Source organism: Volvox carteri, assembly GCF_000143455.1.
Source record: "Volvox carteri f. nagariensis unplaced genomic scaffold VOLCAscaffold_42, whole genome shotgun sequence".
NCBI lineage: Eukaryota > Viridiplantae > Chlorophyta > Chlorophyceae > Chlamydomonadales > Volvocaceae > Volvox > Volvox carteri.
The window spans coordinates 935,634-942,402 of record NW_003307585.1 but is presented as its reverse complement, the minus strand read 5'-3'; positions in this window follow the sequence as shown (position 1 = coordinate 942,402).

Here is a 6,769-nt window from a genome sequence, read left to right as displayed (position 1 = left end):
CCATTCTTTCCCCCCCTCACAACACAATTTCGTCCCACATAACTTCGCGACTCTTAACACTTCGTCGATTGATCCACCTACTTGACTGACTGACTGACCGACGGACCGACGGACCGACGGACCGACGGACCGACGGACCGACGGACCGACGGACCGACCGACGGACCGACCGACGGACCGACCGACGGACCGACCGACGGACCGACCGACCGACCGACCGACCGACGGACCGACCGACCGACGGACCGACCGACCGACAGACAGACAGACAGACCGACCGACCGACAGACAGACAGACGGACGGACGGACACGGACGTCGCCGCAGCCTAAGGTCTCCGTTCCGACGACGGAACCGACTATCGTCGGTTCACGTCTATGTCGGAACTACGACGACAGACAGACAGACACGCCCCCCCATCCCACCCCAACCCCCCACACTAGCCCACAAGCTTACAAGCTTACAAGCGTGCAAGCATAAGACATACGTCCTGACATACATACGTCCTGACACGACAGAGATGCTAAGGCACATACACGCGCACACACCAGCAACGTCACGGCACGGCACCGACAGCGCACCACCGACACCACCAACTTGCCCTCCACTCCAGCCTTGGCCGCGGACATGGCCTCGAAGTGCGGTACACCCGTGGACGCCACCGCCGCCGACACGAGCACAAGGGATCCCCCTGGCCCCTCGGACTTGGTCAGAAAAGCCTGAATGGTGAAATTTGAACGAAATTTGAACTCTTTATTCGGATCACCAAATTAAAAAAGTTATTAGGCCGACTCGGGAGTCTACATTCTCTGCGTCTCTTCACTTGCGCGTACACTATCTTGTTATATTCATTAAGGCGTGCGTAAAGATGCCTGCAAGTTTTCTTAATCTACAAAGTTTGCGGTAATCTTTTCCAATCCTCACTTTTTCCACCAGACGACAAACAACGCTAGCGCGGAAGGGCAGTTAAAAAACTGCTAAAGTGCACACTCTGCAGCCCCCACCCCCCGAGCGCTCCCAGCCACGACAGGCATGTGCCGTACAATGTCGTACCTTGGTGGCGGCTTTCGTGACATTGAAGGCGGTGACCACGTTGATGTCCAAAGTCTGCCGATTTTCATGTCAAGGTACAGATATACATACCGATACGTACACACGTACAAACATACATAGTTACATCCGAACATACATACATACATACATAAAAAGATCTAATTGACATTTATTCGAGGCCGCGCCCAGGGAATTTGTTGTTGAGTCGGGGAACCATTTGTACGGCTTTTTATTGAGAAGTGCCTATTTCGCAGAATGTTTAGCGTTAGTCGCAGCTAGCGAACGCGATCCTAGCGCACACACTATAAACACGCTGCCCATGCTAATGCTGCTACTGCTGCTACTGCTCCTACTGCTGTTGCTATTGCTGCTGCTGCCGCTGCTGGGATTCTCACCCTCTTAGAATCTGAGCCTTCACTGTCAACCAATCAATCAATCTCCCCCTGCCTCTGCCTGCACGCGAATCCACGTCCCCCTCTTCACAAGTACACACCGGGGCCCACACAGGCATATGCACACACACCCAAAGACAAGAAAAGGTCAAGCACCCTTCCTACAGCATCTCTCTCCCACCGCCGCTCCCACAACCCCGCCGCGCGCCGGAGATACATCCGCACAGAGATACAGCGGGGGCGCGTAACGAGTTTTTGAGTAGCACAGCCGCCGTATATACCCTTGTCATGTGGAGGTTCTCTAGAAAAAAATAACTGAAACGCTGCATACTTATCACACATGTTTTTATTATTTACAAGGTTTAACAATAAATTTGCCTTCGGTTGCCTTTTACCTGTTTGAAATGCTCCAGTGAGGTTGTGCTGGCGGCGCCCGCCACCACATTGCCGACGCAGCTAGCGACGCCGTCAAGCCTGCCGTACTTTGACACGACCCGGGCCACCACATCGTCTACCTGCGTAATTAAAAATTCAGGAATGAAGGAAAAAATATAATATGTATATGTAAAATATCAACGGGCTGGAATGGGAATGTCCATGAATTGGCGCGCAGGGCCTTTCGCGAAAAAGCCGCATGCAGCTTACTTTTGTTATCTCCTCAATAATAACTGACGGGTAATTCGATCATTATGGAATTTGTAAGTTCAATGACGGCAGAAGTTGTCGTAACAATTAATAGATAACCGTACAACCCGATAGCGTATTCGTTTTTACGACCATTATTCACAGCTCCGTACCCATGCCTATAGGTCGTACTAAATGATAACATTAGAACTGTATTACTCGTGTACCGTTTGGGCCGTATTTGGCCGTATTCGCCTATTTTGGCTATTTTCGCAACCGACAAAGAACAAACTTTTCACGTACACTTGGTGTTTGACTTTTTTTTGGCCTGAAATTACTATTATAGTGCCTGGACTACTGACGTGATTCATAGGCCGGGTGTCGGGCCGGGTGGGTTTATGTTGCTTTAGGGTTACGCCTCGACGGATTATGTCAACCGTTAACCCAGCTGGGCGCATCTGTGTAGCTAAACGTTACATTTCATGTACAAGCTTAATTTTGTGCCCCTCTGCCGCCGCCGCTCGCCACCACCTTCACTTTCGGGAGGTAAGGCTCCCGAGTTCGTGTGTCTTAAGGTATGGACTCTGTCTCGATATGAGCTCGGACGTCCGCCCTCGCCCGACCCCGGAGATGCACTGGTGGCTGCTGCGTGGCTGCGCAGTGGCTGTGGTGTTGGTCCTTCATGGCTGTGTGCGCGTGTGCGCGTGTGTGTGTGTGTGTGTGTGTGTGTGTGTGTGTGTGCGCGTGTGCGCGTGTGTGTGTGTGTGTGTGTGTGTGTGTGCGCGTGTGCGCGCGTGTGTGTGTGTGTGTGTGCGTGTGCGCGCGTGTGTGTGTGTGTGTTGTGTGGTGGGCCCCCAGGGAGGGCCCCGGGAGGCTTTGGAGATGATGAAGGGCCTGGTTAGGCTTCCGCATTAACGGCTCTGTCTCCCGCCCTTCCCTTCTCTGTTTCCCTTAGGTCGGAAGACGGCAGCAGCTCTCTCCATTCCCAAATGCTGGGATATATATATGGCGCTGGTTACCGTCCACACATGCAACCACCTAACAACTAACTGCCTAACTACCTATGGAATACACCTACTTGCCTATTTGCCTAACTGATTAACGAACTACCTGTTGGGGATCCAGCGCGTCGCACGACAGCACGTCGCCACCGCCGTCACCGTCAGCAGCTGCCCCACGCTGCTCCGCCGTCGCATGTAGCTTACCCTCGTCTCGTGCCGCAAGTACGACAACCGCGCCATCGCCGCTGCCGCTGCCCATCGACCCATGGGCCAGCTGCTCCACAAGAGCGGAGCCGATTCCTCCGCTGGCCCCAAACACCAGATAGACTGGGGACAAAACACACAAATACACACACACTCCTAAATTAATAGGAGCTTTTAGCATGCATGCATACATACATTCATACATACACACATACACAAGTGTCGACTTGTGCTTCTGTGTGCTTCTGTGTCTTACAGCGAACATGGGGATGGTGGTGACTCTCAATTCTCGAGGAGATCACGCTCAGCAGCTACTGGAGATCTCCCCCGAGCTATGCGCACCTGGCCGGCTAACGGACGTCTCGGTGGACATCAAACGCGGGTGCGAAGGAAGTGGCGGAGGGAGGAGGGGAGGAAGCTTAGGCAGAGGCGGGATGGCAGTGGGCGCCTTGAAGGAGGAGGAGGAGGAGGAAGAAGAGGAGGAGATGTCAGTGGCCCCAGCGGCGGCGGTGGCGGCGGCGGGGGACCCCTGAAGAGTCGCCGCCGCCGCAAGTAGTGACGGGGACAGTAGCGGTGGCGAGAAGCAGCGGCGGAAGGCAGAGATGGCTGACATGGGAAGAAGCTTTCGGAGGAGTGAACGACGGGATCACAGACGGACAGATGGACGCGCGAAAACTGCTAATTTGATGGTGATGTCAACGACCGAATACCGGGCTCGGTTCTCTTTCTCACATAAAGGGACAGTGGACAGTAGTGGTGAAGGTAAGAAACTTTAAGAACCTAGAAAGTAGTGGCCCTGAAGTCGGAATCGCATGGAAGGAGGCCGATTACCCTTTTGTTTCTGGGTAAATGGCTGACCCCTGGGTCCGACCGGAGTCAGCTCAGGTTTCGGAGCTGTCTTGCTGCGTCATTTCTTATCATCGCATACGCATGAGACGACATTACTTCAGGTGCAAAGCTTTTTAACCTCTCTACGAAAACGGTGGCAGATATGTACAACACTAGTAGGTGGATCAAATCTCAAGCCCTGGAGAGCTTTACCTTTACAAAAGGTAAAGCTGTTTTCTGTCCTGGCTTGAACTCCTGGTTTGGAGATGACTCCGATGACTCCTACCGGTTTAAACATATGATAAACAACAAAATGCCGATGCCATAACATGTATAATGTCCCTCGACCCGATGACTTAACAAAAACTCCTTACCAAAACCAAAGCATCCACCCACATGGAATGTCATTAATGAAAACATATAATGTACTGTTTTACCCAGGAGGTTAGCTGTACATACATGGCAAACAAAATTTTGGCGCTTCCTGCCATGGTCATTTGGTGCCGTCGCGAAGGTGCCATACATTGTACAACTTTTGTCGTGGTTCTCGCTTTGTCGGTCAAAACTCCCTGGGTAATCTTGTCCTGAACATGGGTACATACATCCACATGTGTGTGTTTGTATGTATGTATGTATGCATGTACGTGCTGAATTTAGCCATACGCAAAAAAGGCGGACAGCCGTCCCCCTGCAGAATGGGAGAAGCCGTCAGCCAACCAGCCAGCCAGCATCACTACCACTCCGCCGGACCATCCATCCATCCAGCCAGCCAGCCATTCACCCATCTGGTCCAGACTCCCTACGCCTACAGTCCATACCATAAATCCACACCACACACACACACACACACAACACTGCACACTACACACACACACACACACACCGTCCACTACCCCCTTCACTACACACTCACACAAACACTGTCTTCTCGGCCTTCATGACAGTTGGTCAGTCAGCCAACACAGACACGCCCAGCTCCTGAACTGTCCCGATGCAGCCCCCAATGTCACATCACGCATTGTACACTCCATCAAGCTCCAACCACAGCTCACCTACCCACAACATGGGCTCCATGTACACCACTACAGCTCCACTCACCTCGCGCACGCTGGCGCTCTCTCATCAGGCGCGTTAAAAGGGATGGACAACGACGCAGCAGCTGCAGCAACAACAACACTGCCACCAGCACCAGCACCAGCACCAAGAACCCTACATCGCCACCGAGGCGGTATTCGTCGCCACCGTCATCTTCATGGTATTGCCATGACAGGGGACGTGAGAGGCCGCGCAGCACAGCAGCGCCACCACCACCACCACTACTACTACACCCGCACAGGGCAGACGATGGTCCAGCCTCACACACCCGTGCGATGAGCTGGGTCCTGCTAAAGCTCTCCGGATTTCCAACAAACGGACACCACAAATGGTGCGACTGCTGTTGTTGTTGTTGTTGTTGTTGTTGTTGTTGTTGTTGTTGTTGTTGTTGTTGTTGTTGTTGATGGGGTGTTACACTGTGGGCGGCTCGCCCGATAAAGGACGAGCACCGGGGGCCCTGACCGGGCCGAAACACAGCGCAGGGAAGGGCGCGCGGCTTTACGACCGTCTGTTCCTCCGCGCGCGCCTCATTCCCTCACTCGCGCCAACCGGGACACTCTCCCAGCCCCTGGCTAGGCAACACAGCGGCGCAGAAGACTGCAAACCGATCTATGCAAGAACCGCACGAAAGGCGCCACTTCGCCTGGCCTGCCTATTCACGCGCTCTCGTCCCTCTTGACCGCCAAAACCAGAACAAAAAGAAAACACCACCGGGGGCAGGGGCTCTACTCGGGGGCCTCCTCTACACACACAAAAACCAGGGCCCCACGCAGCCAGCAAGGCAAGGGAGACACGGAGGACCACGGGCCTGAGACGACACACCGCAAAAGCCGAGACACGGTTGCACAGAAAAAACCAACACAAAGCGAGTACTCGCACACTGGTCCTCGAAGGCCAGCTGTTCAACTACCACGAGCAACGAACAACGAACACTTCCCGAGGGTGGCCACCACTTCCTCGCCGGTCCACTCACAAACGAGGCGAAACTGGTCCGCACGTCAGTCTCCTCCTGGGGGTTGCGGGCTCTTGGATGCAGCCCAGCGCGAGACACAGCAAAAACACCTAAAGCCGCAGGGGGGATGACAAGCCAGCACGGCGCCCCCCAATAAAGCCCGGAAAAGGCACGGCTCACAGACGCCGCCTGCTCCCGCTTACCACACCGAAACCCCTCCCCTCCTGACCCTGACCGGCCGGAACCAGCAACACCTGTTCTCCACCTCCAAACCCCTCTCCTCCACCGCTTTCCCACCTCTCCACTCCCACAAGCCACCTACGTCTTCTCTACTCTGATGCCAGACAGCACAGAACCCATTCCCCTCACTCCGACGGGCCCCAATTCCCGGGGAGAGGGCAACCACACGAGTACACAAAACACACACAGCCCGGGACCTCAACTCCCCCTGCTAGACCACGCTCAGGGCACTGCCCTCTCGCCCAGCCCTCCAGCTGCCCAGGGCCTCCCTGCTCTCCTCGCTCCCTCACCTATCCCTACTCCTGGCTCTCTCACCCCCTCCCTCACTCTCACTCTCCCTGCTCCCTTTCCGGTAAGACCTCGATCCGACTCTATCTCGGC